The sequence below is a fragment of the Pogona vitticeps genome, chromosome 6, assembly GCF_051106095.1.
Source record: "Pogona vitticeps strain Pit_001003342236 chromosome 6, PviZW2.1, whole genome shotgun sequence".
Classification (NCBI taxonomy): domain Eukaryota; kingdom Metazoa; phylum Chordata; class Lepidosauria; order Squamata; family Agamidae; genus Pogona; species Pogona vitticeps.
Genome location: NC_135788.1, coordinates 88112702 through 88132350, shown reverse-complemented (window position 1 = coordinate 88132350; position 19649 = coordinate 88112702). Strand labels below are relative to the sequence as shown.

At 40.1% G+C, this 19649-nt stretch overlaps 1 protein-coding gene and 1 long non-coding RNA gene across 9 annotated transcripts in view; one reads left to right on the top strand and one right to left on the bottom strand.

The window, feature by feature from the left end:
* Positions 1 to 19649, top strand: part of FMNL1 (formin like 1) — a 96267-nt gene that overhangs the window by 11261 nt on the left and 65357 nt on the right. The gene's annotated exons all lie outside the window — the stretch shown is intronic.
* On the bottom strand, positions 6567 to 19602 carry LOC110081362 (uncharacterized). Of its 2 annotated transcripts, none has more exons than XR_012088207.2 (3): positions 19510 to 19602; positions 9504 to 9585; positions 6567 to 6685 (listed from the first exon to the last, which is right to left on the bottom strand). It is a non-coding gene; the product is annotated as an uncharacterized LOC110081362 (long non-coding RNA). The 2 variants fall into 2 exon arrangements; XR_013537525.1 differs by lacking the exon at positions 19510 to 19602 and adding an exon at positions 16887 to 17015.

Sequence of the window (19649 nt, the reverse complement as noted above, 5' to 3'; positions counted from 1 at the left end):
TTCCTGAACCCTGCAGCTTCAAATAAAATAATAATCCCAAACTCTGCCGCAATCTGCCCCTGTTACTCAGGAGTAAGTCTCACTGTATTCAGTGGGACCTGCTCCTAGTTAAGGGTTGCCACCTGAATCTATGTATTTCTTTATTTGAAATATGAATTGGTTCATTACAAAACTGACGTACTATTTTGCAAAATTAAGGTAACATATTAAAAAAATAATGTCAAAATGAAAATGGAAATTAAATGAAATATTTTTTGAAGCTTAAAGGGAAAACAGTATCTTTGCTGTAGCAAAGGCAGGCCTTCTTTGGAAGGAATTCCACAAAGCTCTTTCTGTCTGGTTCCCTCCTGGCTTACTTATGTTGTAGGAGCACTGTAATTTTTTTTATTTATGATATATATACATGCCATCTTTCCTCCAATGGACACAAGTTGGTATACATGGCTCCCATTCACTCCACTTTATCCTTCCAGCAATCCTGTAATGAAGGGCAGGTCAAAAGAGAGTAACTTGTTCCAAGTCAGCCGCTGAATTTTGTGCCTCAAGGAGAAACTAAATCTGGATCACCAGCTCATAATCCAATCCTCTGATGACTGTACCAAATAAGCAGGCTGGTATGGCAGCAAGTACGTCTTGAGTAGCTCGTTCGCAAAATATATTAAAAAATAAATAAATACTGGTACCCTAGATTTAACTCAGAATAGATGAGAAGCCAGTGAAGTTCTTTTGAAACTGCAAAAAAGGTTTTCACCAATCAACACTCGGCAACAGTTTGGCTCTTATATTTTGAACTTCCTGCAGTTCCTGGACAGTATTCAATGGCAGACCCAAATGCAAAACATTGCAGCAGTCAATTCCAGACATTACAAGAACATAGTGACTCTGGCCAGGCTACCTTTGTTCCGGAAGAAATATAGCTAGTGTGTCAGTGCAAGCTGTTAAAAGGTATTTGTTGCCACAAAGGTAGTAGCAAAACTGGATCTAGACAATAACCCCAGAGCGCAAACTTGATTTGTGTGTGTATGGGGGGGGGGTGCAGCTCCGTTCAGAAGAGACTAGAAGGAACAGTGGAAGTAACAGGAAGATGTCTTAATCTATTCATCTTAATCTAGCCCAGTATAGTGAATTCTGACTGGCAGTGGCTCTGCAGCGTTTCAAAAAGAATTGTTTCCTAGTTCTGCCTGGATCAATGCTAAGATCATCAGGAGAGGCCTTTCTCTCTGTCCCGCCACCTTCACAGGTGCGTCTGATGAGGACACAGAAGAGGGTCTTCTCTGTTGCTGCTCTCAGACTCTGGAACTCCCTCCCACTGGAGGCCAGGCTGGCCCCATCTTTGCAAAGACCTCTCTCTTCAGGCAGGCTTTCCCTTAATTACTGGCGGCCTGAGTGGGGATCTTAGATAGATCCTTGGGCCTTTAACGTGTTTTGATGTTGCTTCTCCTTACTATCTTTTTCTGTGGTATTTGTTTGATTATTTTTTTAGTATTTGCATACTTATTTTTTTTAGCATTAAATATTTCCTTTGAATGATGTAAGCCACCTTGGGTCCTTCTTGAGAAGAAAAGGATCTAGTACTGCAGCATCCCAAAGGGAAAAAAAACTCTGTGTCACCTATCCTTCCCACATAATCTAGGCTTGTCACCAGCATCAAGGATGACATGGTAGGAAATGTGCCTGCAGAGCTAAGGGACCTGAGCAACCTAGCTAAGTCCCCCTTGGTAGGAAAGGTAAAAAGACTTAGCCACCCACATGATTAAAGGACTCTCTTTGTCTGTTCATCATCTGCCTTTGAGCCAGTTTCTTATCTAGAATTAGAGTTACTGTAAATGCATTTGCTTGATGTGAAAACCAAAAGTTAATGCCTTTTTTATGACACAGTAGGAAGTGTGAAATAATTTAAATTTTGATAAACAAAATCTCCCTTTCATTGTTAAGGAAAAGGCATGTATTGATTGCCTTTTTATATCCCATAAAAGTAACATCCCAGAAACAAAACCGGTTTTAAAAACACAGATTTTGCCCTTATTCAGTAATCATACCCATTTTGAAGTTTAGTTATTTAATAATTTAAAGTGTTAGTTGTTTAGTTGTTAAGTCGTGTCTGACTCTTTGTGACCCCATGAACCAGAGCACGCCAGGCAGCTCCTGTCTTCCACTGCCTCCCGGAGTTTGGTCAAAAAAGTGTTAGTAGGTAAAATTAAATAAAAGTGCCCTAAATATAGGAACATAAAGCCCAGATGCCTATGGGGACTTGTGTGAAGATGTACTTCCTTTTACTGCCTTTATTTGAATCTTCTATCTAAATTTCCCACTGTTTAGATTAATCAGATAACCCTAGATTATAGAATAATGGGGAGAGGTTTCTCCTATTCACTTTCTCCACATCATCCATAACTCTCTATTGTACCTTTTTAAAATAATCTGCCTTTTTAATAGCCTATTTCTGCATAGAGGCATTGCTCTATTCCTTGATCATTTTAGTTTCCCTTTTCTGCACCTTTTCCAACTTTATGGTTTCCTTTTTTAATGTACAATGATCTGAGCTCTACACTGTTCCAAGTGTGGCTGCACTATAGTTTTTGTACAGGACCAGCATAATATTTGCATTTTTGTTCTCAGTTCCTTGTCTAACTATACTCAACACAGAATTCACCGTTTTTAAATTGCTTTTTTAATAGCATTCACATACTATGTCGATATTTTCATCAAGGTATCCACCACACACCAAGATTTCTTTCTTGGCCAGTTGCAGCCAGCTCCAGCAAGTGTGCATGTGAAGTTGCGAATGACACCTTCCACATGAACATCTCTTTGTATTTGCTTGTTCTAACCCATATTTGCAATTTCAATGCCCAGTACCCCAGTCTGAAGATATCCTTTTAGAGCTCTCCTTAATCCATATTGGTTTTAATTGCCTTGTGTCATTTAGTGCCATCAGCAAGCCTGGCTATCTCAGTTTATATTGTTGTTGTTGTTTAGTCATTTAGTCATGTCCGACTCTTCATGACCCCATGGACCAGAGCATGCCAGGCCCTCCTGTCTTCCACTGCCTCCCAGAGCTGGGTCAAATTCATATTGGTAGCTTCGATGACATTGTCCAACCATCTCGTCCTCTGTCATCCCCTTCTCCTCTTGCCTTCACTCTTTCCCGACATCAGGGTCTTTTCCAGGGAGTCTTCTCTTCTCATGAGATGGCCAAAATATTGGAGCCTCGGCTTCAGGATCCGTCCTTCCAGTGAGCACTCAGGGTTGATTTCCTTCAGAATGGATGTTTGGTCTCCTTGCAGTCTAGGGGACTCTCAAGAGTCTCATTTTATATTACATGCTGTCAAGTCAGAACTGGTTTATGGTGAATTTAATAGGGCTTTTAATGTGAGATATTTTATCAGTTCCATACCCCAGTGAGTTTCCGTGGCTGTCCAAGGATTCAGACACAGGCTTCCTAGATCTTAGTCTGTCATTCTGTCTGCTACACCTCACTGGGCATTCTAGGTTGTGTCAGTACTCACTCCTACTTCTAAAGTATTTCTGAACAAGTTACAAAGCACCTGTTTTAACCTCATTGCAACCAATTGTTTAAATCCCATCATCATCATAATTGGTCATTTGTCCTAGCCCTCTGCTATTCCTTCTTTCATTGCAAGATTTATAGCCACTATCCATTTGCTAGTCCCAATTGAGGAGAGATTAAATCAATTGCTGAATGGCAAATGAAAATTTATGTAAATCCTGTTGAATCAGTGGGTTTCCTCTAGTTGAGGCTAGTAATAGGACACTGGCCATTGGTTTTGAAAACAAGAGAGCTCAGCCTTCAGAACACAGATCCCTTCCGGCTGTATTCAGCTAATATTGAAACATTCATATTGCATCATTTAAAAAAGAGTATGAATAGAGTAGAAAATAACAGGTTTCTTGGGGTTTGCTTGTAAGTGCTAATCTGCTTTGTAATCTACGTGCAAAGAGTTTGTGGTTGTAATGATGGTGATGTAGTTTAGCTATCCCAGAGAAGCAGAGAATGGGTGGTTCTAGACTCATGTTTCCTACAGTAACAAGTCAAAAAGCATTGTTGAACTACTCACTCATCATCTTGGAACTGCTGAGCTGAAAGGGACTCTATAGATAATTTCCCCCTTTTTAATGGATTTTTCTGTGATTAGGAAAATTCATGACTATAGACAAACTACACAGCTTTAATGTTGAGAATAAAGAAATTGAAATAATTAGAGATTTTGTAGACTTTCGTTCAATCATCAATCCAAATAGAAACTGCAGCCAAGAAATCGGAAGAAGACTGAGATTAGGAAGGTCAGAAAGAATTAGAAAATATAATCAAGTGTAAGGATGTATCACTGAAGACCAAGATAATCCATACTCTTGTATTTCAAATCACCATATAAGAGTGTGAAATGGATTTATTTGAAATGTAGTGCTGGAGGAGAACTATGCAGACTAATTGTTTCCCAGGTGTTTCAGTCCTAGAAACACGAAGTTGAAAGAAAGGCTCAGGAAAAGAAGAGAGTGACCAGCACTGGCCTAGAAACAGGAGCTGCAGGCTTGAGAAAGCAGGAGTGTAACTGAGCCGGTGTAAAGTTTTGAGACTTTTAACAGGCAAGCGACACAAGGAAAGGGAAAGTGTGTGTCCAGAGAAGAGAGTTATAAGTAGCCGGGACTTGTTAAGGAGAAAGAATGCCTTATCAATTTGAAATAGCAAGCCACGTCGTCTAGATGGAGGATTTGGTACATTTTTAAATGTTTGGTTTCTTCTCTTAATCTGCATACGTTAATGCCGATGAGTATTCACAGGAAATGATTTCGTGCAAGTAGCTTCCGCCTTTCAGTGTCTCAGCTCTTGCAAACTTCTGCCTATGTGCCAATAATATGTTTAAAGAAACTGGGAAGAAATAAACACTTTAAATGTAATGGATAACTGCCAAAAGCATACTTCAGCAGGCGAGTGACAATCCAAAAAGTCACAGAGAGGGGGAAAACAGCCTTTATAATTATAGTCTAACATTGCAATTCTAGTCTGTGGGTGCTTTCATGTAAATGAAAAGTTGTTTCAGCTATTGAATACAGTAATAGCCACTGTTTCTATAGAGGTGTTTATTCTGCTTGGCATCAGGCTGATTCACGTACCTTGCAGCATTAGTAGGCTTAATGGGCAGTTCATATATACATATATAGGTGTTGCTACTGCTGCTATTATTATGTACCATCCAATCGTTTTTGACTTATGGTGACCCTATGAATTAGTGGCCTCCATAAGTAACAGACCTGTTGGGACCTCAAAGCCATGGCATCCTTTTCAGAGTTAATCCAACTAATATTTGATCTTCTTCTTTTCCTACCACATTCAGCTTTTCCTTGCTTTATTGAATTTTCCAGCAAGACCTGTCTTCTCATTATGTGCCCAAAGTGTGACAGCCTCAATTTTGTCATTTTTGTCACTATGGCCCATTCAGGCTGTATTTGATCTAGACCCCACTTATTTGTTTTTCTCATCATCTGTGGTATTTGCAAAGCTCTCTTACTGCAATACATTTTGGATGAACCAATCTTTTGCTTATTGGCTTTTTTCATTGTTCACTTTTCACATCATAAAATCGTAGAATCATGAAGTTGCAAGGAGCCTAGAAGGCCATCAGATCCAACCCCCTGCTCAGTGCATATAGTAATAGAGAATACAATGGTATGGATAATCTTGGTCTCCAACCTCTGTGCATTTGAATCCAATTCAATTTATTCATTATTTGATATCACATAAGTATGTGAATGGGACTCCCTTCAATAGGTCTTCAGTTTGAGACATCTAAGGAAGGGCCTCAGCTCAATGGAAGAGTACATGCATGGTATTTAGAAGATCTTAGGTTCAATCCCTAACACCCTCAGAACAGTAGCAAGCAGTGTTCCATCTAAGTTGCATGTGCTCCCATGCAAGAACATAGAGCTGCCAGCCAGAGTTGGTGCCTGCTTAGTTCCAGTTCCAGCTGGAATTCTGCCCTTGCACATGTGGATGGGGTGAGACTCTCATGCAGTGGGATTGAAAATTAGAGAAAAAGTAGGTAGCAAGACATTGAAATACCAAGTTTTCACTGGCTATATTGAACAAAAGAGACAGTGGCTGGAATCCTATTGCTGTTTATGTAAAGTTTTGTAACTTGCTATGGTGAACTGCTGCTAATTGATGAAGTGCCAGAACACATCTCAGTTGTGAATTGTGCAGTTGGGTACATGCCCAGACATGCAATACATATGCACTTCTGCACTTTGTCATTTAGGCGAGGCAAGTGATATAAACTTTACACAAACACCAACAGGATGCTGGCCAATATGAGATTAAATAAACCAATGGGCTGATAAAACAGATTAATACTTTTATATGCTGTTTCCTCTGTGACGGCTTGTCTGATCATCATAGAACATTGAGAATGTTTAGAACATTTTCCCTTGGCTTTTTTATTTCATTTGCCCATCCGTTCCACAAATGACAGTTTTCTTTGCCAAGTGACAGTGTTTTCCCATATTTTATTTACACTTGCCAATCAAAAACCTTTGGACATTCCGAGGTGGTATGATTTTAACTATGCATACATCAGAAAAACAATGAAGGTGGGTGGATCAGATGCTTCTGGAAATTCATACCCACAAACTTGTCTCAGCCTCAATTCTACTGCCAAGGTGGTATCTGCACAAAGGAGAGAATAATCTATGGGAATGTGAATTGCCAGTATAAGTGGCAAATTGAGTTTGCAAACAAGAAACTGGTTATAAATGGCAGTTTACTACTGATGGAAGAGAAAGATGCCAGATGCTCTTGTCTTCTCATCTCCCACTTAAGAGTAGGCAACCTGTTGTTTTCCAGTCATTTGTTTGGAAGGCATATTAAGTTAGTTCTGGGCACCTAAAGCAGAATAAGCGGCTGAACCACTTAGTTCCCATCAAATTAACCCAAAACCTCTTGTTTCTAGAGATACAGTACCAGCTTTCCATGAAGCACTCTTATACATTAAAAATCCTTTTTTAAAACATCTACCAATGGTTATTGGCCATAATAGTTGACACACAGAGAGGCCAGGAATTTAAAAAAGAAAAGAAAAAAGAATGGCACTTATAATAGTAATCCTAGATCTGCAGAGCTGGAAGGACCTTATAGGACATGGAGTCCAGCCTCTGTCAAGGAGGCACAGTGAGGAACTGAACTCCCAACCTCTGGCTCCAAAACCAAAAACCTAAACCACTATGCTATCCAGCAGTTCAACTATTGTAGCATGTATGATAGCCAGGGTAATGCAGCAATTAAACTGTTGTGTTAAATTTGGCGAGACCTGAATCCCAGCTTGGCCATGAAGTGGATTGGGTGACCATGGTCCAGTCAATAATCTACCTCACAGAATTGCTAAGAGGATAAAAATTGATAGGAGGCCCATGTACACCAGCTCGAGTTCCTTTGAGCAGAGATGGTGTATGCACATAACAAAAAATGACATACTAAGTAGGTTAATTGGCCAGATGGATGCTTGATGTGATCCAAGAAGGCTGTTATTCTTACGATAGTATATGCTAGCTTTTCTAGTGGAGCTAAGATTGTTTGGAAATATATCACCTTTCCTAAGCTTTCTGTTCATTAATAGATCTCATCAGCTCCAGAAAGCTCCACAGAGTAGATGCTAGAGCTCTATAAATGTTCAAAGGTAATTCTCCCTTGTAATTTTATATAAAATACTGTTTTAGTTTTTATTTAATTTCAAGGTATACTATGAGGAGCTGCCTTTCAAATGGAGTTGGACCACTGGGACATCTAAAATTGTATTATTTGCTGTGCAATCTAATATGTTTCCTGAGTCAGTTATCTGTGTAGATAGGATGGGATGGAGTTTGAAGCCTTATCTAAGATCTACAGTTGTGGGGGAATGATAACAACTTAACAAAGACATTGCACTGGCATGTAACAAAGGGGAGATTTAAATTGTAGTCTTCCAAACAGGCATCCCTTTGGCTAATCCCTTAAACATTTCCTAGGCCTAGCCCAGGACATCTTGATATCTGAGATGGAACAGTAAATGATACCCTCTCCTCAAAACAAGATGTATAGCATCCAAAGTTAGGGGTGACATCGACATATATAGCAGAAAATTTCACATGCATGTTCCCCATCCCTGGTGGTTAAAATACAACAATTCATAGCAATTTGGTATCCTTTCACAATGCCTCAAATCTGCTGTCCAAGGGAACTGCAATGTTAGGGATGGCCTACAGACCCTTGTCAGTATTCAAATAGGAAGAAGGCGTGGTGACTCTATACTCCAACTTCCTCCTTTTCCACTAACTATTGAATAAAGAGAATCATTTAACAGAGTTCTCCCATCCCTGTGATGAGTTTTCTCATCACAGGGATGGGAGAAGGAACACGATCCACTTGGCTACCTTACTTGGTCCTCAGGTTACCTGAACTCTGTTTTGGTGTGGGACTCAACTTGCAGACCCAGCAATGTCTTATCAGCATTAAATAGCAAGAAGGGACCTAGCTGTAACATTTTACTGTTGTTAAACAATTCCACAGGAGACTGAAAAGTGGTACAAACAAACTTTAACACTGTAGAACTCCTCCTAGCTCTAGTTCTCATAAGTTGCCTGTTCCTCCAAATTGTTCCCTTCAAGCCATCCTCCCATGGAGTTTCCTAGTTCCTAGGGAACACTGTCCCCGTACTTGCCTGCCTACACAATTTTTTGGTTTCTAAAGATAAAATGTTGATTTTGGGATGTTGCACAATATGTGCTTCTATGTCGAGGGGTTCGGAATAGTTTGCTGAATTTGTGGCCAGATGGCCTTCTGGAACCTGCATATGAACAACACAAACACGGCCTGTTTGAAGTCATTTTATCTCTCCTATTTTTTCATATAAGGATTTCTGGGCAATTTTCTGAGGGGGGTCCTAAAAATTACTTGTTAGACATTGCAGCAGAGAAAGTAAGGGCAATGAAGTCTAAGTTTGTAGTGTAGACAGATTCAGGCCCAGATGATTTTATATGTTCTGGAAGGTGGAGCTGACCACATTTGCTGGTCATGATGATGATAGCAAATAGGGACTTCTGAAGCAGCCATGGCCACCTAATTTAAACACCTGAGACTGAAAGCTATGAAACCACCTCCTTCTTTCAAAACTGTGCCCACTTCCTGTTGACTCCTGATCGTGCCTGAACTACAGAGGCATACACACCCAAACTTGTACTTCGGTGTCATTTCTGCATGGTGAAGAAGGGAAATGACTTCTATGGTGAGCCTTAAGATACAGCAGTATTTTGTTGTAAACAAAAGTGGCAATAGGGCCCCTCCTCGCAGGGTATACTTCCTGCTTGGTAAGCCTCTATTTCATTCAATATGGTTCCTCTACTGCTTTATCTCAAGCACCCATGGCAGTGTTATAGGTGAAGAACGGCCAATTTGTGATCTTGAAGCTTTTATCACTGAGTGCTACACATGGGTAGAGTTCCCAGCAACTTACTTTCAGGTCCAGGACTCAAATTTGGGGGTTCCTGAGTCTGGTGTGGCTATTTAGACAACGCCAAAGAAGAGGACCTACAGCACTGAACAAGAGGACAAAAGAGGACACTGATTAAATTTTGCATAAGCTAATTTATATGTACAGGTGCAAAATTACACATGATTGTCAAAATCTAAACAGAATTACAGTGCATGTCACAGGGATGGGAGAAGGAACAAGGCTATAACTAGGGGACCAGTGTGTCTGCTGAGTCTGTTATCCAGTGCTAAGTTTAGATGGACAACTCCAAGGTCCCGCATTACCCTCTTTATGATTTTTTATGGTTACGTGAGACTCGGACTGAACAGAACTTCAAACATCTTTCGAAAGAATAGCTTTGAAAAGACGGCTGTACTCTGGCAGCCTATCAAATGGGATTGCCCCAGTAAATGAGCACCTGGGCCACCTTGTGTTTGCTTGAGAAATTGCCACTACTATACGGGTTATTTTCAGTTCCTAATTTAGCATTAAGCACCTGTTGCTGCCAACAGCTGACTGGATAGCACTGTGGTTTCGGTCTCTGGCTGAGGAGGCAGAGGTTGGGAGTTTGATTCCCCCACTGTTCCTCCTGGGAGAACAGCCAGCCTGTGTAGCCTTGGATGAGCTGCACAGTCCCAGGATGCCCCAAGAAGAAGAAAAGGGTAAACCACTTCTGAGTACTTACTCTATACCTTGAAAACACTGAAAAGAGTCTCCATAAGTCAAAACTGTGTTGCTGGTATGCAGTTTGCTGCCATGCTGCTCTGTCCCCTACTGTTTTTCTAGGCCATTTGCATGCACTAAATGGCCCAGAAGAAGTGAGGAAACGAGCGGCAGTTGAGTGGAAAGGAAACAGAATAAAAGAAGCAGTGGCGATGTGACAAGGAAGATGTACAGATATAAAGACCTAGGAAAAACAAGAGGGGTGGGGGAAAATCTCAGTGAATCCATTGGTTATCATGTAGTCGCACATTTGGGAACACAAGTGGTCATCATGGTGCTCCCCATAACCAGCCCTCTCTCTGATGGAGAGTCCAGACATGCGAGCTGTGGGACTGGGCTAGAGCAGCAAATGAGCAGAAGGTCTTTCCTAAAACTAATGCTTGTAATGGTCTGCTCAAAACCAAATATCCCTTAAATATTTTGCATTACATCAGAGATCATTTTGCAGAGATCAGTGTACTGATTGGGGCGGGGAGATCAGTTTCTTTTCCAACTACTGATTGTAGCTGACCTCAGAGGGAACAACAAATCCTGAGGAAACAGAATATTATGTTTCCTTTATTCACACTTTATTCTGCAATGGCAGTTGGCATTATAGTCCATGCTACACAAAAAGCTCTGCTACAGCCACGAGTTCTGAAGCTGTTTTACTATTTGTCACGACAAAGCTTAGATGGTCCTGGAAAGCTTCTAAAAGAGGAACAGAAAGTGGGGCTTCTTTAGGAGATGTTATGTTTCGCTTTGAGGAATGTCTTCATTAATATTTTCTTAGTATGAGCTGGCCAAATTACTGTCCCTCTTCAAAATTTACCTTTGTTCCAGGTTTTCTAGAAGTGGACGGATGTATTTGTTTAGGTACACAGAAGTTACTACAGCCATTTGATGACGTGACAGACATGTGCCTCGTCACATGCAACCAGCACCCCCTCAGATCCCCACAGCAACTTCTTCATAGAGCTCTGTGTCCACATAAATAGTGAACAGGATACTGGCTGATATATTTAATTCTATACATAATATAATATAATATAATATATACAGAATTATATTATATTATATTATATTATATTATATTATATTATATTATATTATATTATATTATATTATATTATATTATATTATGTATAGAATTAATTATAATATAATATAATATAATATAATATAATATAATATAATATAATATAATATAATATAATATAATATAATATAATATAATATATGAAAGTAACTTATGCACAGCATAGTCATTGTTGACAACAAATTATTGGACAGATGTGCTTTCCAAATAAACCTGAAGGCAAACACTCTCAGATTTTAAACTGGAATATGGGAGAAGTAGCTGTTGTAAACACGTACATAAAAATATATGATGAGTTCATATTGGTTTGGATCTGAATGAGGTAATTATGATCTGTGATCAATAAGCAAAAAGTATACAATATATTGGCTGGATAGCTCAGTGGTTTAGGTATCAGAGGTTGCGGGTTTTATTCCTCATTGTGCCTGCTGCAAGTACAGCCAGTCTGTGTGACCTTGGGCAACTTACACAGTTCCAAGGCACCTCCAGAAGAAGGGAATGGTAAACCACTTCTGAGTATTTTTTATCTAATATCCTCTGAAAAAGATTGCTGTAAGTCAGAATTGACTTGACAGCACATGATGATGATGACTGTACAATCTCTACTAGGTGTTTAACCAGTAAATTAAGCTTTTGTAAGGATCAGGGAGAATCAACTGACTTGATCTGGCCTATTGGTATTAGGCTCAAGTGATGCTGTGATTTATTTCCTATGATTTCCTTTGATCAGAGCTCACTGATGATGCTTTGAATCCCTGCCTGACCCTCTTCAAATTTCTGAGTCAAGAGCTACTACAGGTTTGTCTTGACAGGCTGGCTACTTCTAAAGTGTCTTTTTCGCCAGTGTGGTCCCCTGTAACACCAGTATATCTATGGAGTCTCCAACTGCTGGCTTCTCGTGGTTGGCTGTGTGATGGGTTGGCTCCTTTTCTGCAAAAAGAGAGCAGTTCCATCGTTCACTGAGATGTATCAGCTCTAGGGCTTGAATGCCACAGATAGTAATGCCTGACAGTATCTGCTGATTTTCCAGTTTTGTTCTGGCTGTCTTGATATTCAGGCTTCTCATTCCCATCTATTTTCTCAGCCAAGCTGTTATCATACCTAAAGCATGTCGCAAGCTTTGATCTATAAAAATGCAAAGAGTTTTTCCCCACTTTCCTCCTCCTGATCTGTCATGTTCGTGACTCATCTGAATAAATACCTATTTTACTTTTTGATGCTTAATTTAAAAAAGTAGAGGATTCAGCAGCAGCAGGGAGGTTGGAGCCCTCATGTACAGGGCTGGCCTACTATGAGGAAAAGGAAAGTAATTGCCTCAGATGGCAGATTCTTGTAGGTTTGGAATGATAGTGTTTATGTCATGAGTCCCACCCTGTACAATCTCCTGGCCTCCATTGTGGTGGAAGATCTTTTCCCACCCCTAGCCTTGTTGGTCTAGTCACATTCTGTGAATGATTTGGAGACAGGCATCATCTTCGGATGCCCCAAGCTGCAAAATATTTTGGGCTGGCAGAGTTCACATATACTACTGTTCTACTTCCATACATTTCGAATAGGGTTGCAGGTCTTTGCAAGAGGTTTTGCATGGGCCTGAGATGCTCTAGAGTAGACCAGCCATTCTCAATCTTTTTTACAATATGAAAGAGATATAAGCTGAATCAGGAGTGTACAAGTTGCATAATGAATCTGATATGGTAGGGTGTGAAGGATTGTTTCCAGTCTGTGGCCCGCTTCACATGTTCCATATGCTCCCCCCTTAAGAATGGCTGCTCTAGACCCTCAACATGATCCCAAACGCTACCAGTAAAGTGTTCCAGTTAAGCATGGGATTTTTCCAGTTCATGTTCCAGCTGTATCTCTCCGCACTTCAAAATGTGAGTTCTCCAAAGTGCCAAGGCATTACATCCAAAGAGATTCCTTTCAGAAAGGAATATCATGTCACCATCTTCATCATTTTTAATACATTCCCTAAACTGTATGTAAGAATATCAGAAGAACTCTGCTGGATCAGCAGAGGACTGCCTAGTCTAGGATCCTGCTTCCCAGAGTGGTCAAGTGTGATGCCTATGAAAAGCCCAACCTGAGACACAACAACAGCAACCATCTCCTGTCGCTGCCCGTGCTCCCCAGTAACTGGTAATAAAAGGCGTGTTGTCTCTGATCCTAAAGGCTGTATATAGTTGTAATGACCTGATTCCACTGAGAGCCTTATCTGACATGTGTCTGTTTAATCTCCTTTTGAAGTAATTTTAAATTGCAGAATTGTCTTTAGAAGGACTAAATTAGTCTGTCTTTCCTATCATTAGTCAGATTGGGAAATTGCCTCAAGCGGCTGGTGCTGGTGGGAGGCCACTGCATTCCCTTCTGACCAATCCTCTCTGAACCTCCTTGGGATTCCTTTCTGTTGGATGGCATTGCTTGTCCTTGTTCCCCTAAATTACCCTGTTGTCCTCAGGGATGCTACTCCAAGGACCTGTTCCATTGCAACCAGCTGTCCAGCCAACATTTGTAAGTGGGATAGCAGACAATGGCCATAATCTTGTCTTTTGCCACAAGCAACACCAGCATTGACCTGGTCCTGATCATGACATCATGGAGAACAAATGCAACAGTTTAACTATGTACTTCATGAAGGAATGCTTCCTTTTGTCTGTCATTAGACAAAATGATATCATACCCCATTCAGCTTCACTGGAGGACCTTAGGTTCTAATATTATGAGAGAAAACATGTCTTTCCCAGAGAAGTTGTTTCATTTGGCATCTCAGCTATGGCAAACCTAGTAGTAGAACTTAAGCACTGAATTCAATCTTTGATTTCAGTATTCAACAGGATCGGATAAATACCATTGAACAATGAAGCCAATAATTGTTGGCAGACATGCAATAGTATCTGACTGCGATAGTTGGAGTATTCTATTATTGAGTGCAGTGTAGAATGTTACAGTGTGTTGCCATGAAAGCTGAATTCTTCGTAACTGCTATGCAAAAGGGTATGTAGTGTTGTTGGAGAGCCTGCAATAATATTGTCTATTTAAAATCTGTTTACACTTGATGCCTATCAAAATAAAAACAATCAAGAGTTGCCAGGAAGACAAGATTTGGGCACTTACATTTTGAAGTTAAATTTTGACAGAATAAGCATTTTAAATTTCCAGTTCAGGTGGTGGCATTTAAAACACTGATCGATTTTAAATACTGTATTTATTAATGTCTGGTTCTGTCCTGTCTTCTGTTCTTGTCTGTGTTTTCTGCATTATGGGAAGCTTCTAGATGTACTTGTAGTCCCCACATTTTAGGTACTTTAGATTCTAAAATATGGAAACCTTATCCCCTGTTTTAGCCTGAATACATTCAATATTTTAAAAAAAGTTAGGACCTATTATTACTGTAACCTGTGACAGGACTTCTATTGCCGACCTATGCATTCTGTGAAGTAGTTTATAAGTAGTTTATAAAGGTAGAAGTACTCAGTTTCTACTTCAGCTTGTTCTTCTCCCAAAAGACAGCCTATGATCCTGCAGGCAAATGTGAAGTACAAAGAGAAGGGACAGGATTGCAGCTTGAGATTGATAAAACAATAAAGGAATATCTTATTAGTTTGAATAAGTTCAGATCCCCAAGCCCAAATGAACTGCATCCAAGAATCTCAGAACCACTGTCTAGTATTTTCTGGAAATCTTGGAGGATGGGTGAAGTGCTGGATGATTGGAGGAGGGGTAATGTTGTCCCCATCTTCAAAAAGGGCAAAAAGGAGGAATTTGGGAACTAAACACCAGTCAGCCTAACATCAATCCCAGGGAAAATTCTGAAGCAGATTATAAAGTGGTCACTCTACAAGCACCTTGAAAACAATGCAGTAATTACTAGAATCCAAAACAGAATTGTCAAGAAAAAATCCTGCCAGATTAATCTGATCTCATTTCTTTATTGGGTAACCTTCCTATTAGATGGTGGGAATGCTGTAGACATAATGTATCTTGACTTCAGCAAAGCCTTTGACAAAGTGCCCCATGATAGTGTGATTAAGAAGCTAACTTGGTGTGGGCTGGATAGAACAACAATCGGAGAGTGCTTATCAATGGCTCCATTGAACACTGGGAGTCCTGGATCCAATGTTCTTCAACATTTTTTATCAGTGTCTTGGATGAGGGAGTGGAGGGAACACTTATCAAATTTGTGTATGACACAAAATTGGATGGAAAAGCTAATATATTGGATGAAAGGAACAAAAAAGATCTTGATAGGCTTGGGCACTGAGCTGAAAACAACATAATGAAATTTGACAGGGATAAATTGAAAGTTCTACACCTAGAAAATCAAACAAATGAACACGTAGTTACAAGCTGGGAGATAGCTGGCTTAGTAATACTGTAAGCAAGAAGCATCTTGGAATGGTTGTAGATCACAAATTGAATATGAGCCAAGAGTATGAATGGTAAATGCTATTTTAGGCAGCAGTAACAGAAGCATAGTCTCCAAATCCTGTGAATTACTAGTCCCCCTGTATTCTGTACTATTAGGCCTCATCTAGAGTATTGGGTCAAGTTCTGGACACCCAGAACTAGAACATATTCTGAACAGGATCAACAAGGACTGTCAGGGGACTGGAAAACAATCCTTATGAGGAAAGACAAAAAGAACTGGGCATGTTTAGCCTTGAGAAAAGAAGACTGAGAGGTGAGATGATAGCACTCTTCATATACTTGAAAGATGTCATACATAGGAGGGGAAGGATCTGTTCTCGATTATCCCAGAGTAGAGGATATGTAATAATGGGCTCAAGTTAAAGGAAACCAGATTTTGGTTGAATGTTAGGAAAAACATCCTAAATATTAGAGCTATATGACAATGGAACCAATTGCCTTGGGAGGTGGTGAGTGTTCCAACTCTGGAGGCATTCAAGATAAAATCGGACCACACCCTGTCAGATCTACTTTGATGTTGATTCCTCCACTGAGCAGGAGGTTGTACTTGATGGCCTTATAAGCCTCTTCCAATTCCATTATTCTGTGATTCTATGATCTAATCTGTTTTAAATCTCCAGATAATTTCTAGTGTGTTTTCCTGAGTTCTAATGCAGTCTTTTATATGGGGCTTAAATTAGTATAATCACTAAAGAATATGAGGGGAGGTAATTCTCTGATATTTTTTGTTGCTATGGAAAGAAAAGAAAGAGATGGGAGAAATATTCTGGTTTTCCCCCACCCAGTACCATTATAATGTTGTAAATCTCTGTCATTCATCTTGTTTTTTTCCTGCTCTCTAAATTTACACACACACACATGTACACACACATACACATAGCAAACGTTCAGTAATTTTTGTGTAGAGAAGGTGTGGCGTGGCATGATATGGATGTCTCAAGACAGTGAGTGTTATGAATAGTGGGAGAAGAGACGTTTATGTCTACTACACAGCCTATTGAACACCCAGACTAAGGGCCTGTTTATATGAAGCAATAGTTTAAAATGTGTGGCAGTTTAAATTTAAAGTGAAATAAAATCAGCTGCCTGCCTCAGTAGCTTCTTAACATGGAATTGGGGAAGGGGGAGTTGTCCTTTACCTCATGCAGCAAAACATTTTGGGCTTGCTGAGAACTGTAGCTCTTATGTACTTTTGCAGAACTACCACATGCACAGAGCCTCCACTATCGGATCCCTCTCGGTTGGAGACTACCCTATGTCATGTTCCTTGTAGTTGTCTATGGGGGAAAAAAATATACGTATATGGGATGTGGTGCTGGATGATTTGGCATATTCTAAAAGGTTGGTTTGTAATCAGCAAAAGGACTTGCAACAAATTGAGACAGCAGGGAAACACATGTCTCATTTTTTACATTTATTGTTTCGACCCCAGTGGTTTGCGTTTAAAACACCTTGCCCATTACTGCTTGAAACGTCCCTGGGCCACTCTCCTTCTCCATTAAGAACCGCTTTAGTACCCCACTGCTTTCTCCACAGAAAGGTACTTATTGCAACTCCTTTGCCAACATCAACGTCTTCCATTAAGTGTTTTTACAATGAGCTTAATGGACTGAGCTTTTCTTTACCTGTCCTTCAGTTTCTTGTTGTTGCTGGACTTCCTACCTGCTCCTTAAACTACACTTAGAGATCAGAGGAATGGAGGGAAAATCCAGGATCTCCTGTTTCATCAAGCGCATTAAAGAGACACTAGTCACAAAGCCACGTGAGTTAGCAACAGAGCTTTGAATTGCTACTTTTTAAAGCAACTCCCCACAAAGATAAATCTTACTCCTTATGATGGGAAACTTATGTTCTCCTCATTTTCATTAAGACATTTTAAAGTACCAAACAACAATATTATTCCTTGTTACTCAGAAAAACAAAAAGGTGGATAGAATCATAAATTTATAGAATAATTGAGTTGGAAGGGGCCTATAAGGCCATTGAGACCGACCCCTTGAAAGCAGTAAGTTACCGTATTTTTTGGCATATAAGATGCTCCCCTGTATAAGATGCACCCCCATTTCTCTAACCCAAAATTAAGAAATTAAGTGGGGCTTAGCAAGTGGAGGGGAAAGCAGGGATCAAAGCTCTGCAGAATTTAAAAATGTAATCAGTTATAGATCCAATACTGAAAATAATAACTATCAGAATCCCTCAAAATAATTATTTTTGTGTTAATGTTTTAAAGCATGAAGTTTGTTTTCCTGTTTCTCAAAAATAAACAAAACAGTTAATTTTGGGCTACTTTTAAAAAAATTTAAACACTATAAGCTGCTGGTCTGTGATAAAATCCAGTTTCTTCTGTCCACCTTGTTCTGACTGAGCATCCATGGCAGAGCATGAAGTATCAGCACATGGCACAGCAAATAAACTATCTGCTACTGCTTGAACTATGCAGTATTCTTTGTCTGCCATTTAGCAAGGCCATAACAAAAGGAATGAAGCTATGCCTCATTGAATTGCAGCTGTAATATACCTTATCTATCTCTTTGTTATTGGAGGGAGGAGTTCATTGCAAGTAACTCATTATTTTTAATGAGTTACTTCTAATCTGTAATGAAAGAGGAGATGGAATAGAGTTGTCATGATAAAGGGGAGCACTGGCACCCTTTCAGAAGTGTTCCACACAACTATATTTTGGTGCTAGTCCTATTCATAAACAGTTGAGCAGAAACGAGGAACATGTGGCTCTTCCGGTGTGGCTAAACTGACGCTCCCGCCAGCCCCAGTCAGCATAATGAAGGTGAATCATTGTGGGAATTGCAAATCAACAATATCTGGAAGGGTCAAACATTCCTCATCCCTGAAAAAAAACTGTAGTTCAAGCTTCTCTAGTTCAAGCCACTGACCTCAGAGGCCTGCGTTGGGCAGGACACCCCTTCCTGGTATAAATTCAGGACCTAACACTGTGACTAACCCAAAACTGTCCAGGAAGGACCTAGGGCTTGGTCCATCTAGAGTTTGCTGAGATTCAGTTTTGAAGTACCAGTGCAGAACATACAAGAAGGGTGACAATGGAGCATTCACCATTCGCCACTCAGATTTCCTCACTGAACAACATGGTTAAGCAACAATTTCCTTGAAGCCATTATAAAAAGCAAAAATGAAAGCAACAGTGTTCTGCTTCAGCAAAACGTAAGACATTTAAAAATGAATTGCCTCATGGGCGTTCATATAGCCCTTGCCTTCAACATTTGAAGTGACCTACCAATTCTCTGTGGGAATCCACTTTTTGGTGCTGAGGAAATAGAGTTGGAACTTCATTTCCTCCTGCAGATTTTGTGCATCCCTGATTCCCTACACTGAAAGTCCTGTAGGATCTCAAAAGAATTGTGAGTGACAGCTTCTTGGCCACCATCCCAGATTTCAGCCTCTCCAGATTATTGATGGAGTCAGCAATCTAGATGCTGCAATGGGATTGCCAGTCTCAAGGTAACCATCCACAGAAAAACTCTATTTATACATCAGCCTTTGTACTTTAGTATATACTAAAGGAATATTTTGTTATCTCCCCATCAACATAGGAGCAGAGCTTGGAAAAGTTGTTTTTTTTTTTTTTTAATTAGACAGCCCATTGCCCACTGGCCATGCTGGCTGAGGAGCTTTGGGATTACTAGCAACAGGATACCATTTTCCCAAACACATTCAGCTAGTCATCTGGAAGTTGAGTCATGGCAACTGGACTTCTTTCTTCTTAGGCTGAAACGTTTCACTACTCACCCAAGTAGCTTCTTCAGTCTGAGGAGAGTTGGTAGGAGATCTCCCATATAGGTTCCTTAGAAAGACACGGGACTGGGGATGAGTGAAAATCCCACCTCTCCAGTCCTTCTCCACTCAATGTCATGGCTCGTTAATAGTTG